This window comes from Hippopotamus amphibius, chromosome 1 (assembly GCF_030028045.1).
Source record: "Hippopotamus amphibius kiboko isolate mHipAmp2 chromosome 1, mHipAmp2.hap2, whole genome shotgun sequence".
Taxonomy (NCBI): Eukaryota; Metazoa; Chordata; class Mammalia; order Artiodactyla; family Hippopotamidae; genus Hippopotamus; species Hippopotamus amphibius.
This window is the reverse complement of record NC_080186.1, coordinates 112,220,601-112,244,204: the sequence shown is the minus strand read 5'-3', so window position 1 is coordinate 112,244,204 and position 23,604 is coordinate 112,220,601. Positions and strand designations below refer to the sequence as shown.

Genomic DNA, 23,604 nt, shown 5'->3' with positions numbered 1-23,604 from the left:
ATGCTTTATAAATATCAATTAAGTGCATCTGGTCTAATGTGTTATTTAAGGCTTGTGTTTCCTTGTTGATCTTTTATCTGGATGGTCTGTCCATTGATGAATGTGGGGTGTTAAATTTCCCCACTCTTATTGCATTGTCAATTTTTCCTTTTATGACTGTTAGTATTTGCCTTATATATTGGGGTGCTCCTATGTTGGGTGCATATATATTTACAACTCTTATATCTTCTTCTTAGATTGATCCCTTGACCATCATATACTGTCCTTCTTCATCTTTTGTAACAGTCTTTATTTTAAAGTCTATTTTGTCTGATATGAATATTGCTACTCTAGCTTTCTTCTGATTTTTATTCACTTCAAATACATTTTTCCATCCCCTCGCTTTCTTTGTGTATGTGTCCCTAGATCTGAAGTGGGTCTCTTGTGGACAGCGTATATACAGGTCCTGGTTTTGTATTCATTCATCCAGTCTATGTCTTTTGGTTGGAGCATTTGATCCATTTATTTTTAAGGTAATTATTGATATGTATGTTCCTACTGACATTTTAAAAATTGTTTTGGATTAGTTTTCAAAGGTCTTTTTTTCCCCTTCCTCTTTTGTTCTCTTCTCTTATAATTTGATGACTAACTTTGGTGTTGTATTTGGATTCCTTTTTCTTTTGTGTGTGTGTATCTATTGTAGATTTTTGGTTTGTGGTTATCATGAAGTTTTGATATAGCAGGCTATAAATAAACAAGATTGTTTTAAGTTGCTGGCCTTTTAATTTAAAGTGCATTTCCTATAGATCAATGGAACAGGATAGAGAGCCCAGAGATAAACCCACACACATTTGGTCACCTTACCTTTGACAAAGGAGGTAAGAATATATAATGGAGAACAGACAGCCTCTTCAATAGGTGGTACTGGGAAAGTTGGACAGCTACATGCAAAAGAATGGATTTAGAACAGTTTCTAACACCACACACAAAAATAAACTCCAAATGGATTAAAGACCTACATGTAGGGCCAGAGTATAAAACTCTGAGAGGAAAACATAGGCAGAACACTCTATGACATCCGTCAAAGCAAGATCCTTTTTGACCCACTTCCTAGAGAAATGGAAATAAAAACAAAAATAAACAAATGGGACCTAATGAAACTTAAAAGCTCTTGCACAGCAAAAGAAACCATAAATAAGACAAAAAGACAACCCTCAGAATGGGAGAAAATATTTGCCATCAACGCAACTGACAATGGACTAATCTCCAAAATATATAAGCAGCTCATGCAGCTCAGTATCAAAAAAACAAACACCCCAATCCAAAAATGGGCAGAAGACCTAAATAGACATTTCTCTAGAGAAAACATGCAGATGGCTAATAAACAAATGAAAAGATGCTCAACATCACTAATCACTAGAGAAATGCAAATCAAAGCCACAATGAGGTGTCACCTCACACCTGTCAGAACGGCCATCATCAAAAACATCAATAAAAATAACAATAAATGCTGGAGAGGGTGTGGACAAATGGGAAACCTCCTGCACTGGTGGTGGGAATGTAAATTGATACAGCCACTATGGATAACAGTATGAAGGTTCCTTAAAAAATGAAAAATAGAACTACCATATGACCTGGCAATCCCACTACTGGGCATAGACCCAGGGGAAACCATAATTCAAAAAAATACATGTACCACAATGTTCATTGCAACACTATTTACAATAGCCAGGACATGGAAGCAACCTAAATTCCCATCAACACATGAATGGATAAAGAAGATGTGGCACATACATACAATGGAATATTAGCCATAAAAAAGAACAAAGTTGAGTTATTTGTGGTGAGGTGGATGGACCTAGAGTCTATCACACAGAGCGAAGTAAGCAAGACAGAGAAAAACAAATACCGTATGCTAACACATATACATGGAATCAAAAAACAAACAAACAAAAAAATGGTACTCATGAACCTAGTGGCAGGACAACAATAAAGATGCACATGTAGAGAATGGTCTTGAGGACATGTGGGCGGGAAGGGGAAGCTGGGATGAACTGAGATAGTAGCACTGATGTATATAGACTACCAAATGTAAAATAGACAGCTAGTGGGAAGCTGCTGCATAGCACAGGGAGATCAACTCAATGCTTGGTGATGATCTAGAGGGGTGGGATAGGGAGGAGGGGAGGGAGGCTCAAGAGGGAGGGGATATGGGGCTATATGTGTAAATACAGCTGATTCACTTTGTTGTACAGTGGAAACTGCACAACGTTGTAAAGCAATTAGACTCCAATAAAGATCTGAAGGAAAAAAATAAAGTACATTTCCAATATCCTGCATCTGTGCTCTCCTCTTCTCACAATTGCTGGTCTTGATACATATTTGTGTGTGGATGATTTCCTACATTTACTGTATGTTTCCCTTTACCAGTGAGCTTTCCATTCATAATTTTCTTGTTTCTAGTAGTGGCCTTTTCTTTTCCATTTAGAGAAATTCCTTTAGCATTTGCATTGCAAAGCTAGTCTGATGTTGCTAAATTCCTGTAGCTTTTGCTTGTCTGTAAAGATTTTGATTTCTCTGTTAAATCTGAATGAGAGCCTTCCTGAGTAGAGTATTCTTGGTTGTAGGTTCTTCCCTTTCACCACTTTAAATATATCATGCCACTCCCTTCTGACCTACAGAGTTTCTGCTGAGAAATCAGCTGATAGCATTATGGGAGTTCCCTTGTATGTTATTTGTTGCTTTACCTTGTTGCTTTTAATATTTTTGCTTTGTCTTTAATTTTTGTCAGTTTGATTACTATATGTGTAATCCTCCTCGGGTCTCCCCTGCCTGGGACTCTTCATACTTCCTGTACTTGGGTGACTGTTTCCTTTCCCATGTTAGGGAAGTTTTCAGCTATTATCTCTTCAAATATTTTCTCATGTCCTTTCTCTCTCTCTTCTTCTGGGACCCTTATAATGTGAATGTCGGTGCTTTAAATATTGTCCCAGATGTCTCTTAGACTGTGTTTATTTCTTTTCATTCTTTTTTCTTTATTCTGTTCTGCAGCAGTGATTTCCACCATTCCATCTTCCAGCTCACTTATCTGTTCTTATGCCTCACTTACTCTATTGACTCCTTCTAGTGTATTTTTCATTTCAGTTATTATATTGTTCATCTCTGTTTGTTCTTTAGATCCTCTAACTCTACGCTCTTGTACCTTCTCTATCCGTGCCTCCATTCTTTTTCCGAGATCTTAGATCACCTTCACTATCATCACTCTGAATTCTTTTTCTGGTAGATTGCCTATCTCCACTTCACTCAGTTTTTCTTCTGGGGTTTTATCTTTTTCCTTCATCTGGGACATATTCCTCTGCTGTCTCATTTTTTCTAACTTTCTGTGATGGTGCTTTCTGTTCTCTAGGCTGCAGGATTGTAGTTCTCCTTACTTCTGCTGTCTGCCCTCTGGTGGATGAGGCTGTCTAAGAGGCTTGTGCAGACTTCCTGGTGGAAGGGACTGGTTCCTGCCCACTGGTGGGTGGAACTGGGTCTTGTTCCTCTGGTGGGCAGGGCCAACCAACACCATTTATTTGAAAGATTATTTTTCCTCCATTAAATTTCCCTTGTACTTTCTTCAAACATCAGTTGTGTTTAGTAGTGTGAGTCTGAACTCTCTATTATGTTCCATTAATCTATCCCTACACCAATACAGCAGTTTGGTTGTAGGGTAGTATTCATCCCACTTTACTCTTCTTTTCAAAATATGTTAGATATTCCAGTTCATTTACCTTTCCATTTAAATTTTGGAATAATCTTGTCTATATCTACAAAAAAGTTCTGCTAGGTTTTTTATTGGAAATGCATTAAACCTGTATATCAGTTTGAGGAGAACTGATATCTTTACTATGTTGAGTCTTCTAATCCATGAAGACAATATATATGTACCTCCATTTATTTAGATCTTCCTTTGATTTATTTCATATGCATTTTGTAGTTTTCAGCATATAAATCCTTGTATATGTTTGATATCTAAGTATTTTTTTTGAAAAATTGCCAATGGTATTGTATTTTTAATTTTGATTTCCACTTGCTCATTGATAGTACATAAATGTACAGTTTGTTTCTGTTTGCTGATCTGTGACATTGCTAGGCTCACTTGTTAATTGCAGGATGTTTCTGTCAACTTCTTTTTACGTAGATCATTGTATCAATCAGAAAATAACGGTTTTATTTCTTCCTTCCAAATATACCTGCTTTTTATTTCTTTCCCTTACCTTACTACACTGACTAGAACCTCCAGCAGTATGTTGAATAAGAGCAGAGAGTAAACATCATTACCTTGTGCCTGAGCTTAAGAGGAAAGCATTCAATCTTTTACCACTAAGTATAAAGTTAGATGTAGGGTTTTTTTGTAGCTTCTCATTATCACTTGATAAAGAGGAAATTGAGTAAGCTCCCCTTTATTTATATTTTCTTCTCAGAGTTTTTAATCATAAATGGGGTTTGGATTTTTGTCAAATGCTTTTTCTGCATTGGTTGATATAATCATGTAATTTTGCTTCTTTAGCTGTTAATATAATGAGTCACACAGGTTGATTTTCAGTATCGTATCACTAATAAACCCCACTTGATATTAGTGTATAATTCTTTTTATATATTTCTGAATTCTATATGCTAACATATTAAGGATTTTCACACCTATATTCATGAAGGACATTGATCTATAGTTTTCTTTTGTTGTGATGTCTTGTCTAGTGTTGGTGTCAGAGTAATACTTCATAAAATGAATTGCTAAGTGTTCCCACCTCTTCTATTTTTTGGAAGAATTATATGTTAATTCTTCTTCAAAAGTTTGGTGGAATTCTCCAGTGGACCCATCTGGGCAGAGAGCTTTCCTATTTTGGATTTTTAAAGTTAAAAATTTAATTTCCTTAATAGTTATAGATGGGACTAATTAAATTATTTTCAAAAAGCAGTGGTAGGGACTTCCCTGGTGGCACAGTGGTTAAGAATCTGCCTGCCAATGCAAGGGATGTGGACTTGATCCCTGTGCTGGGAAGATCCCACATGCCACAGAGCAACTAAACCCATGCACCACAACTACTGAGCCTGCACTCTAGAGCCTGTGAGCCACAACTACTGAGCCCACATGCCACAACTACTGAAGCCTGCATGCCTAGAGCCCATGCTCTGCAACAAGAGAAGCCACCACAATGAGAAACCTGTGCACTGCAGCAAAGAGTAGCCCCTACATGCCACAACTAGAAAGAGCTTGTGTGCAGCAACAAGGAATCAATGCAGCCAAAGATTAAAAAATTAATTAATTAAAAGCAAGGTAGTTTGTGCTTTTTTGAGGAACTGACCCACTTTATCTAAGCTGTCAAATTTATATGTTTAGAGTTATTTGTAGTATTTCCTTATTACTTATTTTATGTCTCCAGGGTCTGTAATAATGTCCATCATTACATTGCTGATATTGGTCATTTCTGTCTTTCTTTCTTTGTCAGTCTTACTAAGTTTGTCAATTTTATCAGTCTTTTCAAAGAACAGGATTTTTTCATAGATTTCTTCTATTATTACCTGTTTTCAATTTCACTGATTTCTGCTCTTAACTTTGTTACTTCATTCCTTCTCCTTGCTTATGGTTTATTTTGCTCCTCTTTTTCTAGTTTGTGTGTGTGTGTGTGTGCCTGTGTGTAGAGTTTAGATTAATAACTTTATACTTTTCCTTTTTTCTGATGTAAGCATCTAGTATATAAATTTCCCACTCAGTACTGCTTTAGATACATCCCATAAAGTTTGATATGTGTATTTTTATTTTCATTCCATTCAATATATTTATTAATTTCCCTTGAGACTTCTACTCACAGACCATTTAGAAATATGTTGTTTGCTTTCCAAGTGCTTGGAGACTTTACAGTTATCTTTCTGATATTGGTTTCTAGTGCAATTCTTTTGTGGACAGAAAACATACTGTGAATGATTTCAATTCTTATAAATGTACTGAAGTCTATCCTGGTATATGTTCTGTGGCACTTGAAAAGAAGATGGTATCTGATATTGGATGGGTTGCTCTATACATGTGCATTAGATCTTGTTGGTTGATTATGTTGTTGAGTTCTTCTGTATCCTTACTGACTTTCTGTCTGGTTGTTCAATCAATTGTTGAGAGATAATTGTTGAAGTCTTCTACCATAATTGTGGAACTGCCTATTTCTCCTTTTAGTTCTAACAGGTTTTGTTTAATACATTTCAAAGCTCTGGGACTTTTGGTGCATGCACATTTAGAATTACTTGGTCTTCCTGGTAGATTGACTCATCACAATGTAATATTCCTCTCAACTTTTGGTAATTTTTTTTCTCTGAAATACAATATTAATACAGCCACTCCTGCTGCCTTTTGGTTGGTATTGGCATGGTATATTTATTTTCTTTTTTTTTAATTTTTAATGTATCTTTGTTGCCACATTTAATTTAAGTTCTTGTAGATACATACAGTTAGGCTATGTTTTTAAGTCTACTGTACCAATCTCTGCCTTTTATTGGTATATATAGACCAGTAGAATTTAAATTTAATACACTTATTGATAGGTTAGGGATTAAGTCTGTCACTTTATTTTTTGTTTTGTATTTGCTTTCTCTGTTGTTTACTTCTCTAGAAGTTTCACTGTGCCTTTAACTTTTAAATATTCCATTTTGATTTACCTATAGTGTTTTAAGTGTATCACTTTGTATAACATTTTTAGTGGTTGTCTAAGTATAACATTATATATATATAACGTATCACTGTCTACATGTATCAACATTTTATCAATTCAAGTGATACACAGAAATCTTACCATACTTCACATTCTTTTACTCTCACTCATTTATTACATAATTATCTCAAATATTTCCTCTCTCTATATTAAGAACTATCTCAAAACTCCAGGACAACTGCAGCCTCACAGCCTGCCATGGAGGGAACAAACCTACCCATCAGCAGGCCTGCACCAGCCCTGGGACTGGCTGGCCCTGGTCCCACCCACCAAAGGGCAACACAAACTTTGGGACACCCTTAACCTTACAGCCAGCTGTGTCAGGCATGGGTCCAAACTACCAGCAGTCTGACATGGGCTGTGGGACCTGTAGACCCTGCACCAAGGCCCCAAGACCCAGCTTGGCCCCCCTTTGGGCCAGAACTAGCCCCAGGACCTGGCTTCACACACTGATCAGTAGGCACCAGCCCTCGGATCTCCTGAAACCTGACTCCACTGACCAGTGAGCCAGCACTAGCCTGGGAGCCCTCTGGAGGTTTCACAGACAGCTGCCTTATGACCTGGCCCTACCAACCAGTGGCTGGCAGCCCTACACAGGCAGGACCTGGAAACCAACTGGACCAGGGCCAGCTATGCTTACCAGTAATCAGCCTACCACAGAAGAAGGACCTACACAACCCACATAGTGGACACTCCTAGAGCATATAGCTCAAATGACCAGAGGGGAGTGCGCTGTTGGGGTGCATAGAATATCTCCTACAAAAGGTCACTTCTCCAAAATCAGGAAATATAACCAACATACCAGATACACAGAAATAACAACAGCAAGTTAGGCAAAATGAGATGACAGAGAAACATATTCCAAATGAAGAAAAAAGATAAAACCACAGAAAGATGACTAAATGAAGTGGAGATAGGGAATCTACCTGGGAAAGAGTTGAAGGTAATGATCATAAAGTTGATCAAAGAACTTCAGATAAGAATGGATGCCCACAGCAAGAAGTTAGAAGTTTGTAACAAAGAATTAGAAAATACAAATAACCAGAGATGAAGAATACAATACTGAAATAAAAAATACACTAGAAGGAGTAAACAGGGGACTAAAATACAGAGGAATGAATCAGATAGAAAACAGAGAAGTGGAAATCACTTAAGATGAACAGAAAAAAGAAAAATAAGGGCAGTTTAAGAGACCTCTAAGACAACATCAAGTATACTGCCATTTGCATTCTATGAATCCCAGAAGAAGAACAAGAGAGAGAAAGGGACAGGGAACATATATGAAGACATAATAGCTGAAAACGTTCCTAGCCTGGGAAATTAAACAGACATCCAAGTCTGTAACCAAGCTTATAATGATACAAGCCTTACCACAGGAAACAAGGCAATCTCAATTAAACAACCTAACCTTATATCTAAAGGAAGTAGAAAAGGAAGAAAAAAACCCCAAAGTTAATAGAAGAAATCATAAAGATCAGAGGAGAAATAAACACAATAGAGACTAAAAATACAATAGAAAAGATCAATGAAAGAGCTGATTCTTTGAAAAGATAAACAAAATTGATAAACCTTCAGCCAGACTCATCAAGAAATAAGAGAGAGGGCCCAAATCAATAAAATCAGAAATGCAAAAGGAGAAGTTACAACAGACAGCACAGAAATATAAAGGATCATAAGAGGTTACTATGAAGACCTGCATGCCAATAAAACAGAAAAACCAAAAGAAATGGACAAATTCCTAAAGATATACAATCTCCTAAGACAGGACCAGGAAGAAACAGAGAATATGACAAGGCCAATCACCAGTAATGAAATTGAATGAATAATAACCAAAACCAAAAAAAAACTTTCAACAAACAAAAATCCAGGACCAGATGGCCTCATGGGTGAATTCTAACAGCATTTAGAGAAAAGTTAATGCCTAGCCTTCTCAAAATATTCCAGAAAATGGCAGAGGAAGGAATACTTCTAAATTCATTCTATGAGGCCAATGTCACTCTAATTCTGAAACCAGATAAAGATGTCACAAGAAAAGAAAATTATAGGCCAATATTACTGATGAACATAGGTGCAGAAATCCTAAACAAAATATTAGCAAGCTAAATACAACAATACATTAAAAGGGTCATATACCTGGATCAAGTGGTATTTGTGACATGGATGCAAGGATGTTTCAATATCTGAAAATCAATTGGTGTGATACACTACATTAAAAAACTGAAAAAGAAAAACCATCTGATCATCTCAATTGATATAGAAAAAATTTTGATAAAATTCAATATCCATTTATGATAAAACAAAACTCTTAACAAAGTGAATCTAGAGGTAACACACCTCAACATAATAAAGACCTTATATAAGAAGCCCATAGCTAACATTACACTCAATGGTGAAAAGCTGAAAGCATTTCTTCTAAAATCAGAAAAAGGAAAATGATGCCCACTTTCACCATTATTATTCAACATAGTTTTGGAAGTTTTAGCCACAGCAATCAGAGAAGAAAACGAAATAAAAGGAATCCAAATTGGAAAAGAAGAAGTAAATTGTCATTTTTTTGCAGATGACATATTATACATAGAAAACCCTAAAGATGCTACCAGAAAACTGCTAACACTAATCGATGAATTTAGTAAAGTAGCAGGATACAAAATTAATGCACAGAAATCTCTTGCATTGCTATACATTAAAAACAAAAGAGCAGAAAGAGAAATTAAGGAAATACCATCACATTTAAAAGAATAAAGTATCTAGGAATAAACATACTTAAGGAGATAAACACCTATACTTGAAAAACTATAAGACACTGATGAAAGAAGCTGAAGATAACACAAACAGTTGGAAAGATGCATCACGTTCTTGAATTGGAAGAATTAACATTGTTAAAATGACCATACTATCCAAGGCAATCTACAGATTCAATGCAATCCTTATCAAAATACCAAAGACACTTTTCCACAGAACTAGAACAAATACTTTTAAAATTTGTATGGAAACACAAAAGACCCTGAATAGCCAAGGCAATCTTGAGAAAGAAAAACAGAGCTGGAGGAATCAGGGTCCCTGACTTCAGACTATACTACAAAGCTATAGTCATCAAAACAGTACGGTACTGTCACAAAAACAGAAATACAGATCAATGGAACAGGATAGAAAGTCCAGAGACAAATCCACACACGTCTGGTCAATTAATCTATGACAAAGAAGGCAAGACTATACAATGGAGGAAAGACAGTCTCTTTAATAAGTGGTGCTAGGAAAACTGGACCACTACATGTAAAAGAATGAAATTAGAACACTCCCTGGGTCTTCCTTGGTGGTCCAGTGCTTAAGAGCCTGCACTCCCAGTGCAGGGGGCATGGGTTTGATCCCTGGTCTGGGAACTAAGATCCCACATGCTGCACGGTGTGGCCAAAACAAACAAACAAAACAAACAAACCCACTCCCTAACACCATACACAAAAATAAACTCAAAATGGATTAAAGACCTAAATGTAAGGCCAGATTCTTTAAAACTGTTAGAGGAAAACATAGGCAGGACACCCTCTGACATAAGTCTGAGCAATATCTTTTTTGATCCACCTCCTAGAGTAATGAAAATAGAAACAAAAATAAACAAATAGGGCCTAATTAAACTTAAAAGCTTTTGCACAGCAAAGGAAACCATTAAAAAATGAAAAGACAATCCACAGAAGGGGAGAAAATACTTGGAAAATGATGTTACCAGCAAGGAATTAATCTCCAAAGTATACAACAGCTCATGAAGCTTAATATCAAAAAAACCAAACAATCCAATCAAAAAATGGGCAGAAGATCTAAATAGTCATTTCTCCAAAGATGACATACTTACGGCCAAAAAGCACATGAAAAGCTGCTCAATGTCACTAATTATTAGAAAAATGCAAATCAAAACTACTATGAGGTATCACCTCACATTGGTTGGAATGGCTACCATCAAAGAATCTAATGCAAGCAATAAATGCTGGAGAGGGTGCAGAGAAAAGGGAACAATCCTAACTGTTGGTGGGAATGTAAATTGGTACAACTATTATAGAGAACAGTATGGAGCTTCCTTAAAAAACTAAAAGTAGAGCTACCATATGATCCAGCAATCCCACTCCTGGGCATATATCTGGAGAAAACCATAATTCGAAAAGATACATGCACCCCAATGTTTGTTGCAGCACTATTTGCAAGCCAAGACATGGAAGCAACCTAAAAATCCATTAACAGAGGAATGGATAAGAAGATGTGGTACGTATATACAATGAAATTTTACTCAGCCATTAAAAAAAAGAATGAAATAATTCCATTTGCAGCAATGTGAATGGACCTAGAGATTATCATATTGAGTGAAGTAAGTCAGACACAGAAAGACAAATATCATATGATATCACTTACATGTGGAATCTAATAAAAATGATACAAATGAACTTATTTACAAAATAGAAACTGACCCACTGCTCTTAAAATCAAACTTATGGTTAACAATGGGGGAATGAAGGGAGAAGTGACAAATCAGGAGACTGGGATTAACATATACACACTAGTATATGTAAAACAGAGAACTAATAAGAACCTACCACATAGCACAGGGAACTCTACTCAATATCCTGTAAACTTATATGGAAGAAGGGTCTGAGAAAGGATATTTATATATGTATAACTGATTCACTTTGCTGTACACCTGAAACTATCACCACATTGTAAGTTAACTATACTCCAATAGAAATTTTTTTAAAATTTTTTGTTTGTTTTTTTATTTTTTATTTTTAATTGAAGTATAGTTGATTTATAATGTTGTATTAGTTTTAGGTGTACAGCAAAGTGATTCAGTTATATATATATATATGTATATACATTCTTTTTCAGATTCTTTTCCCAATATTTTCCCAAAATGTTGAGTATAGTTTACTGTGCTATATAGTAGGTCCTTGTTGGTTAACTATTATATATAAAGTAGTGTGTATATGTTAATCCTAAACTCCTAATTTTTCTGTCCCCATAACCACCCCCGCTATCTGCTTTTGTAACCACAAGTGTGTTTTCTATGTCTGTGATTCTGTTTCTGTTTTGTAAATAGATTCATTTGTATCATTTTTTAGATTCCACATATAAGCAATATATGATATTTGTCTGATTAAAAAATGGCAGAAGAACTGAATACACATTTTTTCAAAGACATATGAATGGCCAACAGGTACATGAAAATGTGCTCAACACCAGTGATAATCAGGGAAATGCAAATCAAAACCACAATGAAATACCACCTCACACCTGCTGGAATGGTTATTATCAAAAAGACAAGAGATAACACGTGTTGGCAAGGATGTGGCTATAAGGGAAGCTTTGTGTATACCGTGCTGCATGTCAATTGTATCTCAACAAAACTGGAAGAATAAAAAGAATAGCTATAGAAAAAAAAAAAAGACCTATAGTCTTAAACATATTTGCAAAGTCTCTTTTGCCATGTAGCGTAACGTATTCACAGGATCCAGGGACTAGAGCATGAACATCTTTGGGAGCCATCATTTGGTTTACCACATCAGCGTACGGGCGAAAATCCTCATACTATCCGTAACGGTTATACTCCATGGTACTACTGGTACCATAACAAATTACTACACATTTAATGGTTTAAACACTTATTTATTATCTCAGATTTGTGGGTCAGAAGGCTAGGCACTGCATGGCTTAACTGGGTCCTCTGCCTCACTGAAGTAAAGACACATCATGAGCCTAGCTCAGGTGGAAATCATGGTGTCTCATCTGGGCTGGATTCTTATCTAGAGACTCTGGGGAAGATTCCACCTTCACGTTTATTCAAGTTGTTAGCAAATTTTAGTTTCTTATGATTTTAGGATCAACCATTATCTTTTCCTTAACACATGTCCCCCTTCATCTTCAAGCCAAAATTGACACATAGAATTCTACCTGTGTTTTGAATCTCTGAATTCATCTCCTACTCTGCTTTTTTTTTTTTTTGCTCTTTATTGGAATATAATTGCTTTACACTGTTGTGCCAGTTTTTGCTGTGCAACAAAGTGAATCAGCTATATTTATACATATATCCCCATATCCCCTCCCTCCCATGAATCCTTCCCACTCTTCCTATCCCACTCCTCTAAGTCATCACCCATCATCAAGTTGATCTCCCTGTGTTATGCAGCAGCTTCCTACTAGCTACCTATTTTATATTTGGTAGGGTATATATGTCAATGTTACTCTCTCACTTCATCTCAGTTTCCCCTTCACCCTCCATCCTGCGTCCTCAAGTCTGTTCTCTACATCTGCATCTTTATTCTTGCCCTGTTACTGGGTTCATCAGTACCATTTTTTTAGATTCCATATATATGAGTTAGCATACGGTATTTGTTTTTCTCTTTCTGGCTTGCTTTGCTCTGTATGACAGACTCTAGGTCCATCCACCTCACTACAAATAACTCAATTTCATTCATTTTTATAGCTAATGTATGTGCCACGTCTTTATTTCTAAGCTGCTTTTAAGGGCTCATGGGTTAGATAAACAATACAGGATAATCTCTGTATCTTAAAGTCAGGTGATTAATAACCTTAACTACATCTGCAAATTCCCTTCTGCCATAGGATGTAACACATTTTCATGAATAACACCAGGTGGCAAAACTCATGGAGGCTATTTCATACCCAGTAAGTTAGAATTTGGTATTGTGACTTCTTCCCAGGGAAGAAGGAGGTTGGGAGGAAAAGTTTTGGTTCTAGTTTAATTCATCAACTTCTATTTTTCAATGTCCATGTTTAAGGCTGAATTTCCTTCCTTCCTTAATTCTAACAAAAGTTTTATAGAGTACATATGGATTAATAGAGAGAAAAATCCCTTGCCTAAAAGAAATTATAGACTGGTAAGGGAGCCAAACAAACTAATAGGTAATAGTAAAAGCATTGCAAGTAAACACGGGGGCAAAGGAGCATGGGAATGAGGGGGAATGCATATATCCTAGTCTCAAAATGTCAAACTACATTATCTAGATGAGATATCATTTAATCCATGAAATAAAGGCTCAGTGTTAGTTCTCCCAGTGTTTGTCCCTGTATTTTATTGTCTTTTTATTTCCTAATTTTTATTTTTTATTAATTAATTAATTAATTTATTGGCTGTGTTGGGTCTTCGTTGCTGCTGTGCAGGGGCTACTCTTTGTTGCAGTGTGCAGGCTTCTCATTGCAGTGGCTTCTCTTGTTGAGGAGCACAGGCTCTAGGTGTGCGGGCTTCAATAGTTGTGGCACATGAGCTCAATAGTTGTGGCACACGGGCTTAGTTGCTCCACGGCATGTGGGATCCTCCTGGACCTGAGCTCAAACCCGTGTCTCCTGCATTGGCAGGTGGATTCTCCCACTCATTGCACCACCAGGGAAGCCCCTAATGTTTATTTCAATTGAGAAAGAACTCAAAGAAATGGAAAATCAAGGTGTGGTCACTGCATTCATCTTCCTAGGATGTTTCAACCATCCTGAATTATAAGGACTGTTTTTCCTGGTCTTCTTGATCATTTATCTGATAACTCTTTGGGGAACCACTTTCACATTAACAATGGTCAGAGTCAATCTTCTATACTCCAATGTATTATTTTCTCAGCACCTCGAGTTTCTTGGAAATCTGCGACTTATCTACCATCATTTTGGTCATCCTGGTGAATGTCTTCTAGGAGAAGACCATCTTGTATGAGGGCTATCTTTCCCAGATCTTATTTCTTGTGATCTGTGCTGGCACTGAGGGTGTCTTGTTGGCTGCTATGACATGACCACTATGTAACTATTGGCCACCTTCCTCAATATCTGTTCCTCATGAGTCTGAAGGTCTGTGTGTGTTTGTTGACTGGAATGTGACTATGTGGGATGGAGAATTCTGTGCAACACAGTGCTGACACTCTATGTGAGCCCAACCAGATCAGCCACTTTCTCTGTGACATCCCATTGCTCCTGAAGCTCTCCTGCTCAGACACCTCTCTCAATGAGTCTGTACTCCATGTGGCCAGTGCCACCATTGGCCTGAGCCCCTGCTTGTTTACTGCAGTGTCCTACATACTCATCATCTCTGCCACCCTTAGGATTCCCTCTGCTCAAGGCAGGAGCAAGGCCTTCTTTACCTGTGCATCCCACCTCCCTGTGGTGCTGGTCCTCTTCAGAGCAGCCAACTTTAACTATGACAGACCCAATGTAGGCTACAACCTGGACATCCTGGTCTCTGTGCTCTTCTGTGTTGTGACCCCCATGTTTAATCCTGTCCTCCACAGCCTGAGAAACAAGGAAATCAAGGGTGCCCTGAGGAATTGGATGGAGAAGATGAATTCTCTAGTAATAGTGAATAGATCAATATTTTTCATTCTGGAGAATTTTTTTCTTTTCTTTTTCTCTTTTTCCAGTTGATCACATTTATTTGTATGATAACTTTAATTTATTAAAATATCATTTGAAATAATTTTAAAACCATTTTAAAGTTGTGTGTATTTAAGGTGTACAACATGTTGATTTGATATACACATACATAGTGAAATGGTTACTACAGTCAAGCTAATTGACATACCAGCTCCTCAAAAAGGGAGTCCCCCTACACTGTTGGGAATGTAAATTGGTACAGACACTATGGAAAACAGTGTGGAGGTCCCTCAAAAAACTAAAAATAGAACTACCATATGACCTAGCAATCACACTCCTGGGCATATATCCAGACAAAACTATAATTTAAAAAGATACATGCACCCCTATGTACATAGCGGCACTATTCACAATAGCCAAGGCATGAAAACAACCTAAATGTCCATCAACAGATGAATGGATAAAGCAGATGTGGTACATACATACAGTGGAATACTAGTCAGCCATAAAAAAGAATGAAATAATGCGATTTGCAGCAACATGGATGAATCTAGAGATTATTATACTAAATGAAGTAAGTCAGAAAGACAAAGATGAATGCCATATGATATCACTTATATGTGGCATTGAAAATATGACACAAGTAAACATCTCTGAAACAGACTCACAGACAAAGAACAGACTTGTGCTTGCCAGGGCGGAGGGGAGGGATGGATTGGGAGTTTGGAATTAGCAAATGCAAATTATATATAGAATGGATAAACAACAAGGTCTTACTGTATAGCAGAGGGAACTATATTCAATATCCTGTGGTTAACCATAATGGAAAAGAATATGAAAAAAGAATGTACATGTATGTATAACTGAACCACTTTGCTATATAGCAGAAATTAACACAACACTGTTAATCAGCTATACTTCAATAAAGTAAATTTAAAAAAAATTTTTAAGCTCTTTATTGGAGTATAATTGCTTTACACTGCTGTGCCAATTTTTGAGGTACACCAAAATGAATCTGCTGTATTTATACACATATCCCCGCCCTCCTGAGACTCCCTCCCACCCTCCCTATCCTGGCCCTCTAAGTCGTCACCCATCATTGAGTTTATCTCCTTATGTTATGCAGGAACTTCCCATGAGCTATCTATTTTACATTTGGTAGTGTATATATGTCAAAGCTACTCTTTCACTTCGTCCCAGCTTCCCCTTCACGCTCCCCCCCAACACTGTGTCCTTTAGTCTGTTCTCTACATCTGCATCTTTATTCTTCCCCTGTCACTGGGTTCATCAGTACCACAATAAAATAAATTTAAAAACATACCATCTCCTCACACAGTTACCAATTTTTAATGATAAAAGCACCTGAAATCTACTCTCTTAGCATATTTCCAGTATTCAATACAATATTATTAACTATATTCATCATGAAGTACATTAGATATCCAAACTTTTTCATCCAAACTATATAACTACAACTTTGCACTCTTTAACATCTCCCCATTTTCCCCACCACACTTCACCCCCAGCTCCTGGTAACCATCATTCTACTCTCTGCATCTATGAGTTCAACTTTTTTAGATTCTAAATATATGTGATATCATACAGTATTTGCCTTTCTGTGCCTGGCTTATTTCATTTAGCATGATGTCCTCCAGGTTCATCTATTTCTCACAAATGACACAATTTTCTTCTTTTTTTTAAGGCTGAAAATATTCACTGTACATATATACCACATTTTCTTTATCCATTTATCTGTTTATGAACACTTAAGTTGATTCCATATTTGGCTATTGTGAATAATGTTTCAATGAATATGGGATATTTCTTCTAGACTATTTTCATTTCCTTGGGAGACAGACACAGCAATGGGATTACTGGATCACACAGTAGTTCTATTTTTAATTTTTTGAGGAACCTCCATACTGTTTTCCATAATGACTATACCAATTTACATTTCTACCAACAGTGTGCAAGGGTTCCCTTTTCTCCATGTTCCTGCCAACACTTGTTATCATTTGTCTTCTTGATAATAGCCATTCTAGCAGGCAGGAGGTGATATCTCACTTTTATTTTGATGTGTATTTCTCTGATGAATAGTAATATTAAACATTTTTTCATATACTTGTTAGCCATTTGTATGTCTCCTTTTAAGAAACGTCTATTCAGGTCTTTTGCCTATTTTTTAATCAGGTTTCTTTTTTCCCTTGCTGTTGAGTGGTATGAGTTCCTTATATATTTTGAATATGAGCTTCCTAATCCTATGTATGGTTTGAAAATATTTTCACTTATTCTGTAGATTTCTCTCCACTCTCCTGATTGTTTTCTTTGCTGTGCAGAAATGTATTTAGCTTAATGCAATCCCATTTGTCTATTTTTCTTTTGTTGCTTGTGCTTTTAGGGTCTTTGCCCAGACCAATGTCAAGAAGCTTTTGCCCTATGTTTTCTTCTAGCAGTTTTATTTTCAGGTTTGACATTTACGTTTTTAATCACTTTAGCTGATTTTTATATATGGAGTGAGATGTGTCCGATTTCATTCTTCTGCATGAGGATAATCAGTTTTCCTAATACCACTTGTTGAAGATACTGTCCTTTCCCCATTTTGTGTTTTGATACCTTTGTCAAAGACCAACTGACCATAAATGCATGGATTTATTTCTGGGCTCTCTATTCTGTTCCATTGATCTATATGTTTTATTTCATTTATGATCATGCTGTTTTGGTTTACTATAAATTTGTAGGCTATTTTGAGATCAGGTAGTGTGATGCCCCCAGTTTTGTCCTTTTTGCTCAAGATTGCTTTGGCTATTTGGTGCCTTTTGTGGTTCTATACAAATTTTATGATTATTTGTTCTATTTCTGTGAAAAATGCCAATAGAATTTTGGTAGGGACTGCAATGTATCTGTAGATCACTTTGCATAGTATGGATATTCTACAATGTTAGTTTTCCTAATCCATGAATATAAGTATCTTCCCATTTATTTGTGTCTTCAATTTCTTTCAACAATGTTTTATAATTTTTAGTGTACAGATATTTCACCTCTTTGGTAAAATTTATCCTAGGTATTTTTTGATGCTATTGTAAACAGAACTTTCTTAATTTCGTTTTCATATAATTTGCTATTAGTGTGTAGAAATGAAACTAATTTTTGCATGCTGATTTTGTTTATTGTATCTTTATTAAATTGTTTATTAGTTCTAACAGTTTTTTTGGTGGAGTCTTTAGGGTTTGTATATATAATATTATGTCATCTGCAAACAGAGACAACTTTACTCCCTCCTTTCCAATTTGGATGTCTTTTATTCTTTTTTCTTGCCTAACTGATCTGGTTAGGACTTCCAGTATTATAGTGAATAGAAGTGATGAAAGTTGACATCATTGTCTTGTTACTGATCTTAGAAGAAAAGCTTTCAGCTTTTCACTGTTGAGTATGAAGTTAGCTGTGGGCTGGTCATATATGGTCTTTATTATATTCTTTCCATACCTAATTTGTTAAGACTTTTTTATCATGAAAGTATGCTGAACTTTGTCAAATGATTTTCCTGCACCCATAGAGTTGATCATATAATTTTTGTTCTTCATTCTATAATGTGGTATATTACATTTAATGATTTACATATATTGAACCATCATTGCACCCCAAGGATGAATCCCACTTGCTCATGGTGTATGATACCTTTCAGTGTGCTATTGAATTTGGTTTGCTAGTTTTTTGGGGTTTTTTTTGAGGGATTTTGTGTCTATGTTCAGAGGAATATTGACTTGTAATTTTCTTGTAGTGTTTGTAGTGACTTGTCTAGTTCTGGTATCAGCATAATGCTGGGCTTGTAAAAATGAGTTTGGAAGTGCTCCTTCCTCTTCAATTTTTTGGAAAGGTTGAGAAGAATTGATATTAACTCTTTAATTGCTTGGCAGAATTCACGAGTGAAGCCATCAGGTCCTGACCTTTTCCATTTGTCAGGTTTTTGATTACTGATTCAATCTCCTTACTTGTTATTGTTCTCAGATTTTCTATTTCTGATTTGGTCTTAACAGATTGTATGCTCTATGAACTTACCCATTTTTCTAGGTTGTCCAATTTTTTGGTGTATAGATGTTTATAGTAGTATCTTACAATTCTTTGTATTTCTGTGGTATCAGTTATAATGTCTCCTCTTTCATTTACAATTTTATTTGTCTTCTTTTTTTCTTGTTAATCTAGTAAAAGATTTCTCAATTTTGTTTATCTTTTCAAAAAGTCAATTCCTAGTTTCATTGATCTTTTCTATTTTTATCTAGTCTTTATTTCATTTATTTCTGTTCTGATCTTTGTTATTTTCTTCCTTCTGTTAACATTGTTTCATTTGTTGTTTTTCAAGTTTCTTCTGGTATAAAATTAAACTATCTTTTGAGATCTTTATTTTTTCCTAATGTAGGTATTTTTCACTATAAGTTTCCCTCTTAGAACTGCTTTTGCAGCATACCTTACATTTTGGTACATTGTATTTTTTTTTTCTTTTTTGGTCTCAAGACATTTTTATTTTCCTTTTGATATTTTCTCTGACCCATTGGTTACTCAGGAGTGTGTTAATTTCCACCTATTTATGACTTTCAAATTTTTCTCCTGTTACTGATTTCTAAACATGATGGTTGGAAAAGATATTTGATGTGATTTCAATCTTCTTAAATTTGCTAAGATTTGATTTGTGACCTATTATATGATCTATCCTGAAGAATAGTCTGAGTGCACTTAAGAAGAATGTATATTCTACTGCTATTGGATGGAACATTATGTATATGTCTGTTAGGTCAATTTGTCTATAGTGTTGTTCAAGTTTGCTGTTTTCTTATTGATTTTCTGTTTGGATGATCTGTTTGGATCACTGACAGTGGCATATTGAAATTCCCTACTATTATTGTATTGCTGTCTAATTCTCCTTTCAGTTCTGTTAAAAGTTGCTTTATATATTTGGGTGCTCTGATGTTGGGTATATATATATTTACAACTGTTATATCATTTTGATGAATTGACACTTTTAGCACTATATAGTTGTCTTCTTTGTCTTTTGTGAGTTTTTGACTTAAAGTCTATTTTGTCTGATATAAGTATAGCCATTCCTGCTCTCTTTTCATTACCATTTGCATGGAATATCTTTTCTAATCCCTTCACACTCAGCCTATGTGTATTCTGAAAACTAAAGTGAGTCTCTTGTAGACAGTATATTGTTATAGCTTTTCTTTAAAATCCATTTAACCACTCTGTGTCTTTTGGTTAGAAAATTTAATCCATGTATATTTAAAGTAATTATTGATAAGCGAGGATTTACTATTTTCATTTTGTTAAATTTTTTTTACTGTTTTGTAATTTCTTTCTCTCTTACTGTCTTTCTTTGTGATTTGATGCTTTTGGGGGGGGTAGAAGTATGCTTTGATTCCTTTCTCCTTATCATTTATGTATGTACTTCAAGTTTTTTATTTGTGGTTACCATGAGGCTTACATAAAACATCTTATAGTTATAATAGTCTATTTTAAGCTGATAACAACTTTAAGTGATAACACTGACTACATACAAAAACTTTAAATTTTAACTTCTTGTAATTCCATATTTCATGTTATTGATGTCACAATTCAAATATTTTATATACTGTATATCCATTAATAAATTAGTGTAGCTATAGTTACTATTAATACTTTGTCTTTTTACTTTTATGATAGTTAAAAGTAATTTTTGTATCACTATTACAGTATTAGAGTATTTTGAATTTGACTATATTTTTGCCTTTACAGTAAGTTTTATATTTTCATATGTTTTCATCTTTTTAGTTAACATCTTCTCATTTCAACTTAAAGAACTCCCTTTAGCATTTCTTGTAAGGCAGGTCTAGTAGGGCTGAACTTGATTACGGAGAATTTCTTGTGTGGAGAAAAACACGGACGTTCTGGCTGCAAAGTAACACTGCTTTCTCTATCTAGCATCTCTTTACAACTGTTGTGTTCCATTCTACCAGGGTAAACAACTACAACTGTGCTAAGCATTCGACACACTGTAATCTCATGTTCATTGTGTTCTTTCCAGCGAACTGATATTTACAACTCCGAAATAAGCACCATATCCATAAGAAGTCACTCATAATTTCCTCCCCAAACCTCCAACACTAGGCAGGTATTAATCTACTTTCTTTCTCTATGGATTTGCCTATTCCAGGATTTAACATAAATGGAAATATACAATATGTGGCCTTTTGTGCCTGGTTTCTTTCCTTTAGCATGTTTTCAAGCTTCATCCATGTTGTAGCATGTATCAGTACTTCATGCCTTTTTATGCCAAATAATATTCCATTGTGTGGATATACCACTCTTTATTTATCTGCTTATCAGTTGATAGACATTTGGGTTGTATCCACTTTTTGGCCATTATGAATAATGCTGCTATTAACATTCATGTACAAGTTTTTGCAGACTTATGTTTTTATTTCTCTTGGTTATGTATCTGTGAGTGGAACTGCTGGGTCATATAGTAACTCTATGCATAAACTTTCGAGGAAGTGCCAGGCTGTTTTCCAAAACAGCTGCATAATTTTTCATTACTACTAATAGTGTTTGAGGGTTCCAATTTCTCCATACCCTCACCAACACTATTAGTTATTAGTCTTTTTGATGACACCCATCCTAGTGGGTGAAGTGGCATCTCATTGATTTTTCTTTTATTTCACTAATGGCTAATGATTCTAAGGTCTTTAATAAGCACTGTTTTTGTGCTTCTGCTTCACATATGGAAAAACACATGTTGCTAAGGAGATTTTTTGAACTTTTGAGACTTAACTCTTCACCCTGTCTAATGTTTATATTCTAATTTTGGTGGGGTAAAATACTGCAAGATTTTGAAACATATAGCCTTTTCCCCTTCTATGCCCTACAGAGCTGTTTGATGGCTCTGCGTTTTTTCCTTTAGATCCCACATCAAGAGTCATCACCAACTCATGAGCAATGGCATAACCAGAAATCAGGGGACATGAAGACATAAGGATGCTGGTGGGGAAGAAAGGACACACCATGTCTAGGTGAGCAGACCTAACTAGGAATGACTTAGCACCAAGAGAACAGATATGCTGTTAGTACTCTAGCTCCAGATATACGTCCAATTGAACATGCAACATGAGGAGTCTAGTTCCAACATCCAAGGCCATGGCTACCAGAACAAGTGGAGAAAATTCCTTCGTGTTTTGTAGAATCCCAACCAAATGAACCTACAACCATGTATCTCCTTTCTTTTCCCAATGGGAGGGAGGAGAAGGCAGTCTGTCAGGCTTTAGCCACCCACATCCTAACAAAAAAATCTAGCACTGAAATTCACCCACAAATGTCCCAAAAGAGATGAGAAGCTGATCTCCTCATTGCATGTCGTGAGAAGATGATTGCCACGAATTTAATAAATCCATAAGAGAATCAATTGCTCTTCATTTCTACAGTTTCTATTTGTGCTTTTGCCCTTGAGTTGTGTTTGCACTCTGAGAAGTCCCAGAACAGCTGCTTACAGAGAGATTATATGGGTACTCCTAAAAGGGCATTCCACAGGCACTTATAAATGTCCATTCTAGAAAAATGAGTTCCTAGAGAGATCAAAGGAGGATTTTCAGCTCTTGCATTAGGCCATGAGCATGCTCAAGGCAGCTCCTAGAACAGAAGGTCCCCCTCATGATGCATGGCAGCCAACAGCCAGTTTTACGTGACATTTCCAGTCCAGGAACTAGAGTGAGAGCAGCAAGCCCTGCCACCAAAGCCAGAAATTCAAGGCTTTCCGCAAGAGTTAGTGGTAAGTAGTTTATTTACCAACACAGGTGAGAAAAACACCACCAAGTGTCAGGATATATCTACTTCTTAAGAGCGTATTATAAAATATTAAACATATTTTCATTACCAATTTCATGACATTTATGTAATGCATAGGTTTAATATCACTTTTGTGTGTATCAATGTCTATAATAGTAATAATAAAACGTGAGTTGAAATGATCTTAGTGATTATCTATTTGAAAGCCTGAGGGATGCCTGAATTCCTTATGTAACATAATATGGGGGAAAATTTGTTCATGGTAAATAATCTATAATGCATACTATTACCCTTACTCTAATTTTGATAAGTGAGACAGAAGGAAATAATTTTCAGGGAGAAAGCATATCTCCTAGGCTACATTATAGTATGACATTAAGGGCACACAAAATATTTGTTTAAATAAAATGTAATTAAGTTTGCATAAAACATCTGGAAACTCCTTTTGTTCACTAATTTAGGGATTCTCATCTTTAGGTTGCAACATACTGATGTTTGGGAGATATGTTGCAAGCAATTCATTAACTGTAATAAAGCCTTGTAACTTGTGAATAATTTGCTTCTCCTACAGTCCCTTTCTTTTTAGAAATCTCAAAGATTCAGGGTTATTCCTAGATAATTTCATTCTCATTTGCCTTTGAGATGATTTATTGATTGGGAAAGAATGAAGCAGAGTTGCTTCTCTCTGGTTGGGAACTGAGCCACAGCCATCACGTGGTCTCCACTG

At 35.8% G+C, this 23,604-nt stretch overlaps 1 pseudogene; it reads left to right on the top strand.

Annotated features, from left to right (window-relative positions):
• The first annotated feature begins 14,148 nt into the window (after positions 1-14,148).
• LOC130835696 (olfactory receptor 1052-like) lies at positions 14,149-22,071 on the top strand (annotated as a pseudogene).
• Positions 22,072-23,604: the final 1,533 nt, after the last annotated feature.